The 21,162-nt window shown below is 42.9% G+C and overlaps 1 long non-coding RNA gene across 1 annotated transcript in view; it reads left to right on the top strand.

Moving 5' to 3' along the window:
• Positions 1 to 3,800: 3,800 nt before the first annotated feature.
• The window catches only part of LOC135978842 (uncharacterized), a 40,533-nt gene continuing 23,171 nt past the window's right edge, over positions 3,801 to 21,162 (top strand). Inside the window, exon 1 of the long non-coding RNA XR_010596201.1 lies at positions 3,801 to 3,919. This is a non-coding gene — a long non-coding RNA (uncharacterized LOC135978842). The remainder of the gene's footprint in view (positions 3,920 to 21,162) is intronic.

The following is a 21,162-nucleotide window of genomic DNA, read 5'->3' as shown; positions in this document are numbered from 1 at the left end:
AAGGGACCATTCAAGGTAGAGTGACCCATTAACCCCTCGGCAGTCATAGGACAAAAGGGGGGTTAGTGGGTGTGACAAAGTTCCTCCTCTATCTTGGTGGGTCCTGCGCTTATTGGCGGATTTTCTTGCCGCAGAGATTCACCATGTGGGTTGGGGAACAGCCCAGAGACCTTCCCGTCTGGAAGACCCCACAGTGCAGGTCAATTGGGAGGTTTGGGGGGAACCCGGGCCCGCTCTCTACTCCAGGTTCCAGCCCAGGGCCCTGTGGACTGCAGCTATCTTTAGTACCTCCTGTAGCTGTCATGCAGCTGTTACAACTCCCTGGGCTACTTCCCCATGGCCTCCTCCAAACACCTTCTTTATTCTCACCACAGGACCTTCCTCCTGGTGTCTGATAACGCTTGTGCTCCTCCGTCCTCCATCAGCACACCCTCTCAGCTCCTTGCGCCTCTTGCTCCCAGCTCCTCACACTCACACCACAAACTGAAGTGAGCTCCTTTTCAAACCCAGGTGCCTTGATTAGCCTGCCTTAACTGATTCTAGCAGCTTCTTCTTAATTGGCTCCAGGTGTCCTAATTAGCCTGCCTGCCTTAACTGGTTCTAGCAGGTTCTTGATTACTCTAGTGCAGCCCCTTCCCTGGTCACTCAGGGAACAGAAAACTACTCATCCAGTGACTAGTATATTTGCCCTCTACCAGACTCCTGTACCCCACTGGTCTGGGTCTGTCACAGTGGGTTACAGATTGTTGTAATAAACCTTAAATCCAGTGTCTCTGTTTAGTCCATGATTTTTAGTGTCTAGCGTAGTAATGAATTTAAATTCCTAGGCTTGTCTTTTGAAAGTGTGCAGATTTCCTTTGAGGATGAGGACTGACAGGCAACAACTACACTGTGTTAGAAAGGAAGGATCATTATTCTCATTTTACAGATGGGGAAACTGAGGCACAGAGCTGAAATGACTTGCCAAAGTCCACACAGCAGGGTGGTGGCAGAGCCAGGAACAGAATACAGGTTTCTTGAGAACCGGTCCAGGGTTCTACCTACTACGCAGCACTCCTCATTCAGCATTATGCTTTACAGGCACACAAAAATCATCTGTGTCACAGATCATCTGCTCAGTGTACTGAGATAAAGTAATTGCATTATTTGCAAGCAAACCTTTGGCCAGGTTTATTTCATTGTGGTAAGTGAGCAAATCTTGATAAAGGAAGTTTTCATTTTCAAAGTCCTAGTGAGAGCAGGTCATGAACTCTTTGGGGTGGATCATCCCACAGCTCCACAATAGAGCTGTGACCATGTACACCAGCTGAGGATCTGTCCCATTGTGTCCAAAAACAAGAGGCTGGGGTGGGTTTAAGGGGGGTGGGTGATAAATTATAGCCTGGCATATTTTTGCAGTCCAGGATTTCCACTGTTCTGATGCAGACAGTTTATCAGTGTAGTAAATATTTGCAAGTGGCAAGAAATAATAAGGACTTCGTACCGTTTAGGACATTTAAGAGCATATGTCCAACTCTGGCCTTAGGGGACAGCTTGAAAGTGCTAGTTATTTAAAACAAAACCTGTTCAAGTGCCATACTAATGTTCTTGTTAATGCCATCCTGTGAATCAGGTTACAGATCTGTCCCTGCTTTAGTTTATATCCTTGTCTAAAATCTCGGTCTACCGTTTATAGCTATTCATATAGATATATATTCCCCCTCCCCCGGGATCAGACCTTTTAGCATTATTTTGCATCAGCCATGCATCAGAGTGCCTAGTCGGGCTGTAAGTGATGACTATGCTCATCTGTCTCCACAGCATTGATTGTTCTGCCGAGCCAGAGCAAATTTAATTAGTTTATTATAAAATTCCTCTGCATCCAGTGGATGGGTAAAATCAATGCAGGCTGGAGCTTTGTTTCCACGAATTCCGCTAATTCCACTGTAACTAATTACTGTACAGAGGCGAATGGTGGATTCTACGCAGTCGGACAGAGAAGTCTCTTGATATTAACTTGCTGCCAACGTTTTATGAAACCATCCTCTTCAAGGTATAATACACCACTACCTTGATATAATGCCACCCAATATAACACGAATTTGGATATAATGCTGTAAAGCAGTGCTCTTGGGGGGCGGGGCTGTGCACTCCAGTGGATCAGACCAAGTTCAATATAACACGATTTCAACTATAACGTGGCAAGTTTTTTTTGGCTCCCAGCATTATATCGAGGTAGAGGTGTATTTAAGAAACAAAACCTGTCAACTGCTGGAGACCAAAGCTAAAAATTAATGAGACCAATGGGTATAAAACTGTAATTGACACACACCTGTGCCAAAAACATGAAACAAAACCACACACACAAACCTACATTAAAAGTACATTGAAGATGTAGTCAAGCACTGAAAAGTTAGGAAACGCCCCAATTAAAGCTGCCTGTGTGGCTTTATTTCAGCTCCCTTTTATATTACAATATAGTCTTTAAAGACGTGATCACATGCTATGAGGCAGACATCGGACATGGAAGATTTTAGCCTGAATTGTTAGTTTGATAAAGTTATAAGCAACTGAAAACAAGATCTTATCATGGAAAGTGTTGGACACTGGCTGAGGTATGGTCCAGAATGTCAACAGGCATAAAATCCAGGAAAGCTGACCCCAGTGCCAGGAGCTGCAGAAGAGAAGGCGGTAACGGCAGTAGTGATGAGATAGTAGCAAGGGACACAGAAGAAGCAGGGGATAGATGGGCAAAGGGATGGTGAGGGAGAGAAAGAGAGTCCCGGCGGACGACTAAGTCAAGTCCATGGAGGAATTAAGAAACAACAATGGCAGCTGTGGATGTGGAACCTGAAATGAATGGGAGAGCTGGTGGCAGTGGTTAAGGGTGCGGGGGTGATGTTTTCATCCTCACTTCTAGTATTAAAAAATAACAGGAATCGCAGCAAGCATCCCCTGCATGAACAGGACCTTCAGGAGTAGCAAACCCATTCAGCTGTTTTACACTTCAAGTTTAACTATGTACCTGGCCAATGTAATGCGTGACATACTAAAATTAAAGTACAACAGGTCTGCGACCAGTCCCGGGTGGTCTTCTGGTAGGACAACCCAGACCGACAGGAGTTATCTGAATCTGAGACCTCAGCCTGATTGTTTCCTTCTGTGCTCTGCTAAGGAAACAGCACCATGCTCAGCCTCCTGTAGGGGTGAGGCTACATCTCAGATCATTTTCTCAAGAGCTCTAACTAGCAGCAGCACGGCTGGACCCCAATGGGAACTCTCCCCGGCCCTTCTCAGCCAGCAGGCTAGTTAGTGCAACGTGAGGATTTTGTGAGTGGAGGAGAGTAAAGGGCTAGTTGGGAGAATGATCCTTTGGCTTCTGAGAGATTGCAAAATATCAGGCCAGGATGTTGTCCTCTGCCACTCTTTTTTTTTTTTTTTCACCATAAATGGCTGTATCTCCACTGCTCAAGATTCCCCCGAGATGGGAAAATCCTCAGACAGGATAGACAGTTCATAGGCTCCCCAGTGTAGGGGCATGGCTGGAGCATGCTGTGATGCAGCCGTCCCCATCTGACAGATGTCTTTTTGGGGACATTACCAACTGGCTTCCTTTAGAACAGCTCCTAGATGTCTCTACCAGGGCCAGTCTGCAAACAGCTCCTTGGAGCTCCCCCCACCTGCTGCATTCAGAGGAGGCTGGGCACAGCAGAGGATCTGGGTTATTGTATCTTAAATTACCAATCTTTGGAAAATAGTGATGGGGAAATGGCCTGGGCAGGGACATTATTAAGTGTATATCGTATCAGACGCCCTGTGATGTCATCTGAGAATAAATGGAATATATCGGTTTATATTTCTTCCCAGGAGCCAGAGAGCCTTCCTGGTTCTTTAACCACAGGACACAGCAGCCTCGAAGCTCTCCCCTCTGCTTAAGCAGGTAAGACCTTTTCACTTATTAACTGGGAGCCCCACAGCGCTGTTCTGTTCTGTTCAATATACTGCGCTCATCACCGTACGTCTGCGCCTGAGTGCCTTCCATTAGGCTATATAGTGCCTAGGTAATGGGACTAACTCCCATCACATTTGTGCTCATGGTTTCACAGGAAGGGAAAATTTGTGAAAGGAGGCAGCAGAAAAATCCTCATGGCTTCTGGCATATTTTGTTCTACATTGGTTCATTCCTGCCTCTCTGCCCCCTCCATTTTATTTTTTTTGAAAGGCCTTTGATATCTTGCTGGTGGGAGGTGTCACACCCACTGCAGTCTGAATACTTATCTTCCCTCCTTCAGCCTAGCAACGACCTAGTTCACAGATCTGCAGGAAGAAAACATGAGACACCTTTATTAACAAGGGATACGATACAAAAGAGAGGGTACTGTTACTGCCTATGACGCTTGTTTGACCGATCTGGAGTGCCCTGTCCAGCAGTAGAGACCAGTCATACCACAGAAAGGATTTTGATGATTTGGAGAAGGCAGAGCAAGGACAACTGATGTTACCTGATCTCAAGAGTTTAAAATAACGAGGCTAATTAAATGAGTTGTACTTATTCTCCTTCTTGGAAAAGAAGAAACTTTGAGGAGGCCAGTTTTTAGGATTATGAGTATACATCCTATGCTGCACCTGTTCTGTGAATAAGTAGAGACATTAGATTTCTAGTGCTGCCACGCTACATGACTATCAGTTCAATTTAGATTATGAGCAGAGAGAGGCCTTATTCACACTCGCAAATGGGATCAAAGTCCAAGGGACAAAATATTAAACTTTAGGAAGTGGAAGGGGACTTGGACTGAATGAACAGCCATGTGCACCTGTACCAAGCAGGTGCAAAGTGCTACCATTCTGTTTCGGTAGCATTTTGCACCCCTGTTGCCCTTGCTTCGTGCAGATGTAAATGACGGCACAAGGTGCCTGGAAATGGAGGAACAGGACCCAGAGTATAGAGGAGTTTGAGATGCCTGAAGGAGGGCACTTGGGCATGTTGGGAAAAGCAGGAACATAGAATGATCCAAAGCAAGGCTGAGCTACTTGGGGGAGGGATAGCTCAGTGGGGGGAGCATTGGCCTGCTAAACCCAGGGTTGTAAGCTCAATCCTTGAGGGGGCCACTTAGGGATCTGGGGCAAAATCAGTACTTGGTCCTGCCTAGTGAAGGCAGGAGGCTGGATTTGATATACCTATCTCCTAGATATACCTTCCAGTTCTAGGAGACAGGTATATCTCTCTCTATATATATATATTACTTTCCTATTCCTAATCTGTTTTGTCTTTGCTCAGGAAGGTTAGAAACCCGTGTACTCTAAATCCTTTAAAAAGTCACAGTAAAAACAGAGAGCCTGATCTTCAGCTAGTAAAAATAGTCATAGTGGCATTTACAGCAGTGGAGTTATGCCCATTTACTCAAGCTGACGACCCAAGTCAGAACACTGGACATCTCTTTGTGAAGTTAAAATTAATACACTGTTGTAGTAATTAACAAAGAAGAGTTATTCAGAGGTCTATAGAACAGAGACAGCAAAGGCAAGCTTGGTTTTGCCGAAAGCTGATGGGTTATTTTTTGGCTATCGTCTCGATTTTGCCAAATCCAGCGTAAATTGGGTCTTCAGTTGATGGACTATAAGATTGTGGAGTATTTTATATCTTGCAAGTTTTGTCTGCTCACTTGTGACTGAAATAATGCTCTCCTACAAGTAATCCATGCCCTACTTCTCAAACTACCAAGAGAATTAAAGATTAAAAATGGCAAACAGCCCCAGCATTAGAAAAATGCAAGTGTGGTAGTTGACAATAAAGAATGAAAACACTTTAATAACATAAGAGCCATTCAATATATATATAGAGAGAGAGAGAGAGAAAAAAAGAAGAGCCTACTTGATACAACACGAGACTCAACATTGCAGAACTATATTGAAGAAGAGACACAAACCCAGCCATTTATTGAACAAAAGGAGCAATCCCCCTTTGCATATTATTTTTTCTGAACCATTCCCATCCCTTCAAGTTCATAGGTGGCATCAAGGCACAAATTTGGCTCATCTAAGTATTAAGGGATTTATTAAACTGATGCACAAGGAAAAGACAAAATCTCTCTCTGCATTCCCTGACTCCTCCCTCTGAGCCGCCACATGAAGTGAATGGCCCCTGACACCCTCTGCACCATCCAGGCCTGTCTCCTTTTGTCTTTGAACCCGCTGGAGCTTCCTGTGGGGCAGTGCAACTCCACACCTCTCAAGATGCACCTGTGCTTCCCTGGCACAATCTAGCCCTAACAGAGTTGGAGCTTTGTTTTGATCCCATCATTTTCTGTGTCCCAGGTTCTAGGATTCTTTCATTAATATGCTGTGGGGAAGATTCTGTGCTACAGCTCCTGAGAGATGCAGCACAGAAAGCCCAAGCCAGCAGGTGGGAGATGCGCCCTCTGGATTTTGGGTTGCTGCAGAAACTGCAGCTGAAACTGCTCTCGGCATAAGCTCTAATTTCTGACAGTCTCCCCAGGGCTGCCAGTGGGCTGCTCACAACCCAGAATTCCCATAGACTGTGCCAGGGGTAAGGGCAGCATACGGCGGCTTCTACTGGCCCTACACTGCTCCTGTCCATGGCAATTCTTCCCTAGCCCTGGCAGATCCTGTCACTGGAGTAGTTTATAGGGACTGGAATGAAGGCCAGAATCTGCCTTTGGTATTAAAGTAAAGAACAGGCAGATTTATTTCATACATCCTTCTTTCGTAGCTAATAATCTGCACAAAATAAACTCCAAAAGTGTCCCATCCCAGCATGCACTGGGTCTCATAATAAATCTAAAGATCTTCAGATACTAATTGATTGCCACAGCACTTACCCTTTTTGCACAGGTCACTGTACCTGTGTTAAAGAAGAAATAATGGAGCTAAAACAATTTATAGCAGCTGAGATCTCATTTATGAAACTATCAGGCCAATTTAATCTCGCTGAACATCTTTTTTTGTTATACTTGAAATTGTGCAGTGTCTTAGGTATCTTTTGTTCCTGTAGTGGTTATTTTAGTCCTGACAACAGAGACAGCATCCTACAGGCAGGTACTTGGGAAAGCTTGTGGAAAAGAGGCTTTTTATTTTGTGTATTTGGATATTGTACAAGTGTAACCCTTGTGTTGGGTGATAGCAATATGGGGGAAAACATAGCAAAAGCACAAACGTAAGAGTCTCTTTAAGACATAGACCTTTCAGCATGGAGACTCTATGCAGAATCAAGTTCTAGTAAGTAAGGGTCAAGGCTTTCCTCAATAGGGAGAGTGAAGGGTTTTAAATATGATGACAACTTACTTACCTAAATGTAGGCCAGGTACCCGACTGCCTGCAAACCATTTCAAGATAATAATAAGAATTGTAGCGCTCTCCAAAGCTATGTCAGGTTGACACTGCTAATGTCTTTGGAAAGGATTATACTTTTATTTATGTATTGCTTATACATGCATATCTTTGTTCCTGTCTTGCTGAGTATTAGATTCACAGGAACGTTGACGGAAAGGTATTAGCAAAAGTTATTCTGAATTACAGGCTCCAGAACACCATGAGGCCAAGATGTGTCCAATTCCATCCTCGAGTGAGGGTTTTTATGTATCCTATTTTTGTTTGAGTTAGATTGTAAACTCTTTGCCCAAGAAACATCTCTTTTTCAAGTGTTCTGTAAGCTGCCAGGTACATGTATAGCCTTTTAGAGAAATGAAACATAACTTTCATTACAGCTCTAGTGGTTCCCCTTCTGTTTGATTGGAGTGATGTGGCTGTCAGAAAGGATTTTGTGTCGAGTGGTTAGAGCTGCTTGTCTTGAACTTCAGTGAAATGACGCTGATTCATGCCAGCTGTGGATCTGGCCCATAGTATCTACATATAATAAGTTTTCTTGATTTTTAGGGAAAGAGACTTCTTGAGCCTTATCTCACTGTGCCTTAGGTTGTACTCGTAAGCATTCAGTGTCTCTGCCACAGCGTGATGGGAGGGGGGGAAATGACATTGAGGGAAGGTGAAAAAAGAGCACAGAACAAAACATAAATTATTACTAAGTTTCGGCTGCCAACTTTTTTTATGCATTTCCCCCCACCCCAAGTGTCCCCAAACCACTTTAGGGCAAGTTACTGGCAGCAGTACCCCTCTGGCATGTGTTACTGGTATTTATCAGCTAATAACCCATCTGCCACACTTTGAGAAGGAATCACTCATAGTTGTCGAGAGACAGAAAGGAGGAGGAGTGCCTATGTCTGCTGATGCCAATAAATAACGACAATGATAATGGTTATAACTCTGCGTAGTAGGCTGAGTCACCATCATATTCACCAAACGTATTTACAACTGGGAAGCAAGGTTGTTTAGGCTAGACTTGTACAGGTAGAGGTGGTACCACTGCTGCAAGTTGTTCAGTAAGTGCCACAGTAGCTGATAGAAAAAAATACGTCCTTGAGTGATGCGGGGGGGAAGCACTCTCTTAACCCAGTGTAATAAAGAGGGGAATTTGGCCCTGGGTCTTGTAAGAGTTTTTAGCTGGAGGGTGGGGTGGAAGGGTTGTTTGATTGCTGGTGGTGCCTTCAACAATAACAGCTTTTGTCAGAGTTGGCGGTCAGCTGCTGGGCAGTCTGCTAATGGCACTGGGTAGAGAAACAGCAGAAATTGGCTCAGGACTGGTTGACGTACTAGTCTTATCTACTAGGACCTACTGGAGCTGTGCTTTTTTGTTTTGTTTTTGCATCCTTGCCGGTGAAGTTCACATAATGCTTCATGGAAATATGAAAACAGTTGGCGGCATTAATAATGGGGTTTGCGCACACACAAAATACAGTGGTTTAGGATGACATTCTGGCTCTGCTGTAGTCAGTGGGAGTTTCCCACTGACTTCAGTGGGGCCAGGATTTCACCCTTAGTTTTTAGAAGAAATTCTGTGTACTTTGAGGATCTTACAGCATCAAGAATTGGGTTAGAAACTTATAGAGAAAACAAGGTTATCCAGAGATAATAGTATGAATTTAAAATAAAAATCCATTAATTTTGGAAGGGATACAATGCCGCATGCTTCAGGGCATAAGCCAACCACTAACTGCTGGGAATTAGGAGGTATCTTTGCCTGAAGGCAGGTTATCCTGTAACTGACCACTGCAGGGTTTCTTGCCCTTTTCTCTGAAGCAGCTGTTATTGGTGGATACTGGACTACTCTAATTGAATATGGCAGTTCCCATGTTACTTTGTTCTTACCAGGAAGTATCATGGTATAGATGGAAATAATTATTGTCTGGAAGCAAAGCAGGGGAAAAAACATAGAAAAGAAGTTATATTTTATTTTTATAATAAGATATTCATTCAGTAAACCATAAAAGAAATCTATTAATTGTAGAAAATGTGATGCTCTGGACTAAATGTGAATTTCATAGGGTTAAGCAGGTACATTAGGAAGTACCTCAAAGAAATGGATAGCAGTAGTGAGAGTTCCAGAGAAAGAAAATAAAGGCGGAGGGGGGACGGGGGACATACATCATTATTCTGTTTCAGCTGATATCTACACCACCTTCTGCCACACTGATGTTAAGGCATGTTATTTGCCTGTAATTTTGCTTCTTAAGGAGTATTCACATCCCTCCCTAAGAAATTGAACTCGAGGGCTTTGTCTCATTCTTATATGAAAATTTCATGTCTGGTTGATATTCAACCCTTCCCTGTCCCCTGCCGTGATGCAGAAGATCTCGGATAGATTTCATGGTGTCTTGGATCATCTACCCATATAAACCACAGGCCATTCATTCCCTTTCTCGCAAATTGTTATTCACGTGATGTTATTCACTACCATACTATCAGCTCTCCCTGCAGTACTTCACTACCAAAACCTTCTCTCATTTGCCCCCCATTCCTCTTTTTTTTTTTTAATGATTGAGCCCATCTTTTCCTGGGGATAAATATTTATTTGTTTTTTACAAATATTTCTTGACTTCATTTAAGCCACTTATACAAACATAGACTGCCTTTACTTTGTTCTGTGTGATATTAACTAAAACAAAACCAAAAAGTAGTCCACCAGATTAATCATGATGAATCAGGAAACTGGCTACTATGAACCTTTTTGTCCATATTTTTTATTATCCTTTATGATTTATTGCTGCAATAGTTTTATTATTATTATTTGAATTGTGGTAGTGTCTAGGAACCTCAGCCATTCAACAGAACTCCACTGTGCCAGGTGCTGTACAAACACGGAACAAAAAGAGTCCCTGCTCGAAGGAGCTTACAGTCGAAGTATAAGACAAGAGACAACAATGGCAACAGAGAGACCAATGGGCCAGCTTCAGGTCTAGTGTACCTCCTTCAGCTTAAAATGAGTTACCTCAGGGATTAATTTGGTCTAATGTAGCAACGAGCCAATTATTATCACAGCTCAAGAATCTTGCATATTGACCAGTTGGGCAAAATAGCTCAAATAAATTACAAACTAATCTAAACAAAAGTGGCTTAAAATTTGAATCAAAATGATTTTTTTGAGGTTCAGCATGTTTGGTTAACTCGTTTCCACTAGAAATGAAGGTACCAAAAGGGGCCAAGAAAGGCTGTTCTCATGCTATTTCTGGCTTGAACAAAACATGACAGTACTGGTAAGGTCATGAAAAAATCTCAACAGAATGATCCTTTCAACCTGCTTTCCAGCTCAGAGATGTTCAGGTAAATTTGTGCCTCTTGCAGATAAGCAGCGGTACTGTTGAATGCCTGAGTCTACAGCTTGGATTCGAATCCAGTTTGAATTTATCCCATCACTAGAGACTATGGGGTGCAAAACATTTAAACACGTGACTGCAGTATTTGTGGGCAGATAGTTTTCAACTCCTTGTATGTGCAAAAACCTATATATCTTGGAGTGTGGATCAAACAAGAGAATCAAACCACCCTTAATAAGACTAGTCTTAATGTGATGAACAAACTTTGAAAACCTATTATATAATTGTGGCGAAGGAGTGGCAAAGGGAAGGTTCCATAGAGACAGTGCAAAAGAAGCAAACCAGTGGGTCTTGATCTAAGGAACAATCAAGAACCCTCTCAAACCTGAAATAAAAATCATTCTTACTGATTTGTATTACAGTAGCATCTCTTGGCCTCAGCTGAATCGACAACCCTAACACGTACAGTAAGAGACAGCCCCTCCCCCAAAGACTTTACCCTCTAAAGAGGCAATACAGACAAAGTAAACATTATTATCTGCATTTCCTCAGATGGGGAACTGAGGCATAAACAGATTTGGGGTTTGTCTGCTTGAATGTTTAGTTGGCAGCAAGCTTGAGTGTAAATCTACCCTGCACACCCCTCCCGCGCTTTAGCCGTTCGTGTTCATTAACAGTTCATTAATGCACTTTGATCTAGACCTATTTCAAAGAGGACTAGATCAAAGTGCATTAACAGTTTCAGTAGGGTCCACATGGACAGTTAGAACATGGAAGGTTAGTGGGGGTAGATTCACACCCCAGCTTGCAGTTCGTGCAGACAAGCTTTTAGTGATTTGCTGAAGGTGACACAGCAAGTTAGTAGATGAACCCATAGCTCCCTAGTCCTGCTGCAGGGCCTTAACCATAAATTCATCCTTCCTTTTCTAAAGAGTGCATATATTGTATGGATGAATACAGTAAATATACAGTGGCGTAAGTGAGAGGAACACCTTGCAAAACCTTCCATTTAAAAGTGACAATCTTGAAATCAGTTTAATAGGTGCAGGGCTTTCAGCAAAGGATGAAAATACTCAGTTGTCTGAGAATCCTTTGGCCAATTTTGGTCAATTACATCCGTCTGATGCCTAACAGAAGAAGGCAAATTACTAACAAATCATAATCTCAGCCATCTAGAGCTAACAAAGGGGAAATCTCTTTAGACACAGTACCTCATAATTGCTAATGTCATTAATCTCCTGGAAAATCCATATCTAAGAAAAATAAACTTGAGGGTTTTTTCTTGAACACAAAAGAGAAGAGAACTTCGTCTTTAAACATGCTGAGGTCCTGGGAGATTGTAACATTCTCCTACCTATCGTTAACCTAATAAGGGCCTGATCCAGTGCTCATTGAAGTCAATAGGAAAACTCCCATTGATTTCAGTGGGCATTGAATCAAGTTTTGATTAGGATGATAGGGCCCAATTTTGCCCTCAAGTGACATCTGGGTGTAAAGCCTTTAGAAGTCAATGGAAATAATACCTATGTGTAGCTGAGGACAAAACTGGGCCCATCCTGTAGTTTACAAGTCGTAACCTGGTTCCAGATTCTAAGCTGGTGTAAATCAGGGTAGCTCTATTGTCTTCACTAGTGCTGCATTGATTTACATCAGTGGAAAATCTGGCCCTGGAGTTTACTACATTCCAAGAAGACTGACGGTGGAAGTGTTAAAAATTGTCTCCTAGCTGCATAATTTATAATCTTGCCTAATTTAAAGGATTCCCATTATTTCGTAGACCATCAGAGTGTAAATTAAAAAAAAGTTCACTAATAAATACAATAATTTAAAAAACATTTAATTTAAAATACAATTTAAAAAACAAAAAAAAAACCAACATTCAAAAATTAGCAAATAGAATAGAAACCAGAATGCATCAGACCTATGACATATCTGTTGCATCACCAAAAATATACATGTGCCGTTCTGACTGGCTGTCAGATTTGAGAACACCATTAGCATGAGCAATAGCCCTTTTGTTTTCAAACCAGATCCTCCATGGAACGTGCGTGTCTGTGAATATGCCTCATAAATGGAATATTGTGTGACAGTATTGGATGAAAGCTGTTCTGTCAGCTAAATATTTTCCAAAAGAAGATATTCAGCAAAATAAATCTGTCTGGGCATTTCTACTGCCTGTTACTGCAGAATGTTTTGGAGCTTATGAAAATACTGCAATATAGCAAGTGTACTATCACTGGCTTTTCCTTAAAGGTTAAAAGTGAATTTTTGTTGTTTGTTGTTGTTTTTTTCTCTGCAAGCATCTGGGTGGCATTTTAATCAAGTTCTCATGGTAACCAACATAATTTAAAAGTGCTGGATCCAACAGAAAATTGGTCTTTTTCAATATGTTTAAAGCGGGTGTTAAGTCAGTGTTGTTAGTTATTTTAAGTGTCTCTGGTACAGAGATGATGAGAAAAGGAAAATGGGATAAAGTCTTACTGAATGCAGAAAATCTTGATGATCTCTTCACCAGGTCTTACGGTCACACTTTTTTAAAGAGCGTGATTAAAAATAAAACTATGTGCTGCTTAAGTCTTGTCTTCTTGATGGATCCTGGCACTACAGGTACAGCATACAGTAGGTTATGTCATGTCTTTTAATTGCTAGTATAGGCAACTTTATGCAAAGGTACAGGACAAGGAGACTGGGAGGGGGAAGGCACTGGGAGTTGGAAGGGAGGTATTTGTGTTCGCTACTTGAGAATATGGGCATTCATCAAAACTAATAGTTACGTATGAGTATTGCACATGGCATTTAGGAGATTACATGCATTTCAGCTTGTGTCTGTTTCTTTGCGGCACATAATATAAATGTGTTAAATGTCATTCTGTGCTCTATGCTTAGAGGGAAGGGGTTAAACACTGAGGTTAAACATGTTAGTTATTCTGCAGTGAAAACCCACCCTTTTGAGCAGTGAAGACAAAGCCTACATCTTCAGAAAATGACCACAAATGGGATTTACAAAGATATTAGGATAGAAGGTGTGAAAGAGTACAGCTGGTTAGGGAATGGGGAGGGACAACACCTGTCTTGAATTCAAGGAATATAGCTCCCCACACCTGCTTGGGCTCCTGCATAGCAAACACATCACTTTTCTTCTGTGCAGCAAGACCCCAGATCCATTACCACGGGTAATCCATTACTATGGGTCATCTGTTTGTGGCTCATAAGGCAGAACCAGACCTGTCAGTCAGTGGCAAGGGAGGAGAGATCCAACCCTCCTGAAAACCTCCACCTGTTCTGTTCCACCTCTGCAGCGACACATGGGCTTTTTAGACCCTTCTGCTAAAGAGGAACTCTTCGTTTTTTAACAAAATTTTAAATAGGAATTGCCCTGTCCCCACTCGCCTATTTCAGTTTTCTCCTTTAGCTGTCCGTTTGGGCCTTGTGGGGGGATGCTATCCCCATCGATCTGCAGAGATGGGCACTTAGCAGCTAATAAAAATAATGAGGCACTTGTCATGTGTATTGTACAGTAGTTCTTTACTAGAGATCTTTGTACATCCAACGTGTGGTGTCTTGTGTCACTAGAAAGAATCCCTCTATAAAAACTAGTTGGTTGGGCACTTTTTCTTTGTGATGGAAACGGAAAATATCTCTTTTCTCATTTAGGAAGCTGCAACTGGGCCTGGCTCACTCTCACTAAACAACACTGTGGTCATGGCTGTGCGGCATGTCTACTTTTAAAGTCTGTACAGCCAGCCTTACAGCCTTCAAAGCAAAAGCATTTGGATGGTTGACATATGAAACCCAACTATGTCTTTTATGACTTCCCAAGAAACCTCAATCCCCTAATAAAACAGATGTTTTATGTCAAGTCTGGAAGGTGTGGGTTTTACGTTTTTGGTTACCCTGAGCTTGGCAGAGGATTTTCATTTCTCTATCTGAAATGCATGTCACTTCCCATTCTACCCAATGAAAATCTTCATAAATTGCTCTGAACCAAAAGAAGCCTGAAATGTGATGATGGCTGCAGAGTTCTGGCCCGCCTGCATCAAATGAGGTGACTTTTTAAAGGAATAATAAGGAATCACTTCAAGACAAAACTTCTAGCTCTTGGAACATTTTCACAGAACTCACACAAAGCACCAATTTAAATCCTAAACCCAAATTGGAAGTGCTCAGCTTGCATGGAATGAACTTTTATGTCCACGCTGCTTCAAAAACAGGAGCTTTACATTTTCATTCACCCTTATGTTTAGTGCTATACATTATATAGTTTGAATCGCCCTACCTGAGAAACAGCTATGGAGACCACATGTGTGTACATGTACTTTCCTTCATTCTGAATGGTGTAGCAATATGCTTAGTGTAGGGTTCCGCACAAGGCCATGATAGAAAAATGTCCTGCCACCCTCCAGCTCTGTTTCCTCTGAAAACCTCCCCAAGCTTAAACTTAGTCTAAGATAATACCGAAAACAGGTAAGGAAACTGTAAGACGAATTTTGCACCGTCTGTAAATTGGGCAGAAAATCATGATGCTCGGCTCCGGTAAAAGGTATTGCCTCACCCACTTTGTCTCTCTAATATCCCTGGACCAACACAGCTGCAACTTGCTCCACTCCAGAACAGCAACCCATAATTCAGACGGTGCAAGCTCATAGTAAAACCGGGCCATATGCTCAGGAAAATCATCGTGCTGATTTGTTAGCCCAAAAAGAAGCCTGTGGTGGGATTCTATGGAAAGAACCCAGGCAAATAAAAGACTTCTGTCTTTCCTGAGAGCTACTGATATTTAAGATTGCCTTCTTACAGGCCTTCACAGCAACTTCTATAGTTTCCTGAGTTTCTTGTAACAAACTGCACAATTGCGGATGGGTTTGTGACATGTCTGGCTTGGTTATTCTTTGTCCCTCTTTCATCTCACTCTCACAACAGCTATTCATTGCTGCTCATTTCATTTCTTGTCTTAAACCTGCAATATTTAATTTCTTACCAAAGCTTCCATCGAGACAGTCTACGACTTGCTTTTTCCTTGCTTCACTACTGTCGGCGTCTTTACATTTCTCATTCTCTTCCCCCCAATTTTCTGTGTCTGTGTCTGTGTCTGATACTTCCTCTATTCCCAACCCTCCAGATTGTTCAGTTTTCTGTTGTTCTTGTTTGAGTTTAGCTCTCAATCTGGTAAGTGGGGGTGAGATTCGACCTCCACTTGTGGGTAGTTCTTCCCCAGGTCCCACCATAGCTACTGGAATATCTGGAATTATATTTACAACATACACATGTGGCAACTCCATCTCCATACAATTATCCTCCTCGTCTACTTGAGGTATCTGCTTATTCTCACCTTCGGTGTCTATTACCTGACAATACATATTCTCCAGAATATCACAAGTTTGTTCTAATGCCTGTGTTCTGTGAGCTAGCTCTGCTATTCTCACTTCTTGCCACATCAGAATTTCATAACCAGCCTTTTGTAATTGTTACTTGCTGTAGCTTAGGTCTCTTGCCAAACTGTCCTTTGATCAAGGAGTACGGAATTTATCTCTCTTGTCCTGCTAAGCTGTTCTCTCAATGTGTTATTAGTTTCCTGTTCTCTGGACAAGACTTGTCTCGCCTCTTCCAGTTGCTCAACCTTCCTATTAAATCTTCTCCCCAGGATATTACATGCAATGTATACACGATCCGTGGCTATTTCTTTCATCTCTTGAGATTTTTCCTTTACTTTTTCCTTCTCAAAGAGCGAACACATTAAATTCCAAGGATCTCTATGGGCCCACAGGATGCCACTGCTTGGTCTTCTAGCTAATCCTCCCCCATGGATTTTGATGTAGTCTTGCACAAAGGCCTCCAGGGACGTTTGTGGGTCTGTTAAAACACGTCTGAATGGATAATTTATTCTGTTCCATACTTTCCTTAGAAAAATAATAGAAGGCATCCCTGACTTGCTCCTGATAAATATCTTATAGTGATTTCTCAATTTGAGAAGGGCTTATGGTGCTTACTTCTCCTTCAGCTGTTTACAGCTGGAGTACACCGAGAGGAGGGGCGGTGACCATGGTAACCCCACAAAGTGGCACAGTCCAGAGGAGTCTAAAATTCGAGGAGCTTATTAACAAATTTGGGGAGCTTATTACTGACAGATGACGGTGAACCATCTGACTCACTCTGCCATGCCGGATAGGGTTTCTACCTGTATGTGAATGCTTGGATCCTTTTACACAACTGTGGTCTTCCTATTTCTTTCCCCTGAGCTCAATTCTTACAACATGACACAGACACACAAACAAAACAACATAAAAGGCAAGCAAGCATAAGCAGGAACTCTCTCTTTTAGTTCATTATAACTTTTGACCTATATATATATTTTTTCCCCTCAAACCTTTGTTTCTTATTGGTTTCATGTGTTCTCTATGGTCCTGCTGTCGGGCACCAAATCTGTAGCCTTTTATTCTATTTAATGTTAATCATACTTTAGTGATTTCTGCTCTGGCAGCTACAGTCTCAAGTTCAACAGAGTTATCTCGGTTTGTTCTGGATCTAGAGTTAATAGGAACACATAAAACCATGGGCAAATAACACACACAATTATCAGAGCATCTATTTTTAGTAGTTTTATTAAAGTTACCAAGAAAGCTATAAATGTCACAGCATATACAATTCCTAAAGATAAATATAATGCACCAGTTATACCTACAGACATACTCACATCCTCTGAGATGGTGTTAGTCTGTTTGCCCTCTTATGGATTGATCATCAATACGGGAGTGGTTCCTGCTGGAGTTTCCCCCCGGAAGCTCAATTTTCCTGTTCTGGGCACCCTTTTTTATACTGTGAGTCTGTCTATACCTACATTCTGTGCATGTACATGAAAGTGTCAACCCTGTCTTTCTTATTGGTTTGTGTGCCCTGGAAACACAAGAAACCCTGAATTTTATAGGCCGGGTAGGTTCTTATGAACATTGACGTACCACCTTTATCCTGCAGTTAGGGCACGTGTTAGAGACAATATTTGTCGTTACAGTATTTTATCATTTAAATTTAATCTTTCCAGCTATACTTTCACAATATTATTGGTTGGTACCTCTTTCCCATCGGGTTATTTCTCGGTTATTGACATGCGCCATCATTTCTTGTCTCCAAGGCCTAAAATAACTAAGCTAAAGTCTTGCAGGCCTCACCCTACAGATTTTTGCATTTCAGCTTGTTTTACTTCTGTCCATTACATAGTTTCTCTAAATACTGATCAATGTTTTACTTTTATAATTCTACGAATCAACTCTGATAAACATACAGTGAATATATGTAATATAACATATTGATTGATCATAACATCACACGATGAATGAATACTAAACTGAAATCATTGGCTTTCGAGAGGAGAGGAGTAAGGTGATAAGATAAAGATATAAAAATGGTAGACGGGAAACTTCTAATCGCCCTTTCTCACAATACAAGGAAAAGGAGGCATTCGGTGAAACTGAACAGCAGAATATTTAAAACTGCTAACGGTTGTACAGCACATCAGCTGGGTCACCTCTGCTGAGAGCCTGCTATGGAATCTTGGTCACTGTTTAAAACATGCCCCTGGATTTGAACCAATGCATCCCTGGAAGGTGGATCAAGTCCTGAATATAAAAGTGAAAAAATTCATGGGCATTCATCTTGATCTTCCACCTCTAATGCAGAAGAAGTCTTCCTAGAGTTCTTTACACCTTCCATTTCACATCATACTGATAGACGCTGGCCTGCAATATGACTTCCATAGCACTGCTAGTTGTCACCATGGTTCCAAAGATCTTGTTGGAATGTGGCAAACCATTTTACCCTCTATAATTATTCATGAAATAAAAATACTGTATCTCTCTCTCTTTCATTCTGCCTTTTCATGCTTTTCCAAACATAACATACTCATCTATTCAAATACTTTCCATGAACTTAACGTTGCTTTGTAAATGGCCCAATAGCCCCCGCCTATTTTTAAGGTTGCCCGACACTTCCTATTAGAAGAACCTGTTTTCAGTTGCTTATAAATTTGCCCAAGTTTAACTGTTTGGGCTGAAATTTTCCATCCAGTCTCTGCCTCGGATTGTTTTTAATGAAATTTTTAAAAAAATCAATCCAGCTGTTTGAGAACGAGGCTAGGGAAATCTGTCACTGAGGAGGGGGAGACTGGGTCTGGTTGGGAGAGAGGAGAGTAAAGATTAGGACCAGAAGCTGATGAGGGAAACAGGGAGGGGACTGGGAGCCAGTTAGTTTGTGGGGGAGCACTGAGATGGATGAGGCCTGGGGATTGGAACTAAGGGGGGACAGATCTAACAAGGAGCTGGTTGCAGGGGGAGAACTTGGACGGGCTGGGTAAAAAGATTGGGACAAGGAACCAGGGAAAGGATGGGGGAGCCTGGGAGATGAAGGGAGGGAGAGACAGCTTAGATGAGGGACCAGGAGATGGGAACTGGGACTGGCAGGACAAGGAGACTGGGAGGAGGAAGACACTGGGAGTTGGGAGGGAGGGAGATTGGGACTTGGACAGCAAACCTAGATGGGTATACGAGGAGTAGCTGGGCAAGGAGATTGGGACTGGGATGAGAAGCCTGAGGAGTGGAAACTGGGACTGGGTACGCAACGAGAGTGGGAGTGGGGCAAGGAGGTAGAGGGATGGGGAAGAGACAGGACTAGGACAGGGACAGGTTTGACGGCAGGGCGCAGAATGGGTCAGGCTTGAGGAAGATGGGAAGAAGAGTCTGTGCCCACTAGAGCACATTCCCCTCCAGAGCCACGCTTAGCACCCAAGATCCCCAAGTCCCACCATTCCTCTGCTGTCAGCGAATGTCTGTGAAACCCACCAGCAAAGTGTGTCCCTCCCTCCCCAATGCTCGTCCACAGTGAGGATGGCAGCCTACTATTGTTATCATTTACCGGTGTCTCAGTTTGCAGAGATCTGTGTGGTGGATCTATAGATTCCAACCTTCTGATGACATGTGTGGGCATCATATGATAACACATGATGGAATTGTTCTGTTTTTTCAGTTTGCTTTTTTAATAGAAAATTACACACCACAAATAACAATAAAAGTACATTATTAAGGTTCAAAGTCAAGTGCTCAAAAGTTCGGAAATGCCAGAATTAAGGTTGCCTGTGTGGTACTGGGAAGTCATGTAGACCAAACTTTTCACAGCTGGTCACTAATTGTGTGCCCTGCTTTTTCTGGACACACAATTTGAGTCCCTGGTTTGCAAAACTGAGCACTCACATCTGCAGGTGAAGTCGATAGGAGCTGTGCTTAAACTTTCGAAGTGCCATATAATGCTAAGTACTCTGAAAAATCAAGTCCTAGGTGTCTCACATTGGGTACCCAAAATTAGTGGATACTTTGACTTTAATCTTTCCATGCCTCAGCTCCTCACATGTTGATAGTATCATCCTCTCATCTCACATGGGTGTTGTGAAGATAAATTATTTAGTGTTTGTGAAGCACTCAGATATTATAGTTGTAAGCGTCCTTGAAGTTGAAGTTGAAAAGCCCGTGAGGAAATTAATCATTCTTTCTGCAGGATTCGGAAAGTGTGAAGGAAGTAAGGCCTGGGGCCAAACAAGGAACAATGATGAGAAAACAAAATATTGAATAGCTGCTCATTAAGTGAACACTGTCCATCCGATGCACTGAATGAGATAGGGGGGTCTGTGGGAAAAAGAGTATGTGACCACGCAATTAAAGACTGCATCATAATACATCCTATTACTCCTGAGGGGAATCTGTGCCAAAAAATTAAAAATTCTGCCCACACTATTTTAAAATTCTGCAAATTTTATTTGTCAAATAAATGTGGAGGTTCCAGCATGGCAGTACAGAGCACAGGCCACTGGCTGCACAGAGGTGGGAGATCACTGTGCAGCTCCCTCCCAGCCCACAGACTCAGCGGTGAGGCTGCACCCAACCCTGCCACCGCTCAAGGACCAGCCCTGCCCCAGAACACCCCAGGGCCCTGCCCCTCCATGCCAAGTGCACCAGGTGTGGGCAGGCAGGCTCAGCAAGGCAGGATCCAAGTGTGGAGGGGCTTAGTGTTGGGGGATCCAGGTGTGGGTTGAGAGGGTTCTGTGTGGGACAATCTGGGTGCAGGCAGCTCAGTGCGGGATCCGGGTGCGGGGGGAGATCTGGATTCACAGAGGCTTGTTGGGGGGTTCTGGGTGCAACAGTAATGGGACTCAGCAGGGGAGTCCATGTGAAGGTGGTTGGGGCTCAGCGGGGGGGACTGGGTGTGGGGGGACAGAGCTTAGCAGGAGGGTCTGGGTGTTGGGGTGGTCCAGAAGCTGGGGGATGGGGCTTGCTGGGGTGGGGATCCAGGTGAGGGTGGTCCAGGTGCAGGTGGAGTGGGGCTCATTGAGGGGGTCCTGAGTGTGGGGGTGGGGTGAGGCTTGGCAGGAGGGTTTGGGTATGAGGGGGTCTGGATGCATGGGGGTTGGGTGGATGGGGGAGCAGCTCCCTGTACAGAGTTCCCTTCCCCTGCAACTGAGGAACAATGGGTGCAGGAA

Source organism: Chrysemys picta, unplaced genomic scaffold (assembly GCF_011386835.1).
Source record: "Chrysemys picta bellii isolate R12L10 unplaced genomic scaffold, ASM1138683v2 scaf472, whole genome shotgun sequence".
NCBI classification, from domain to species: Eukaryota; Metazoa; Chordata; order Testudines; family Emydidae; genus Chrysemys; species Chrysemys picta.
This window is presented reverse-complemented; position numbering and strand designations above follow the sequence as displayed.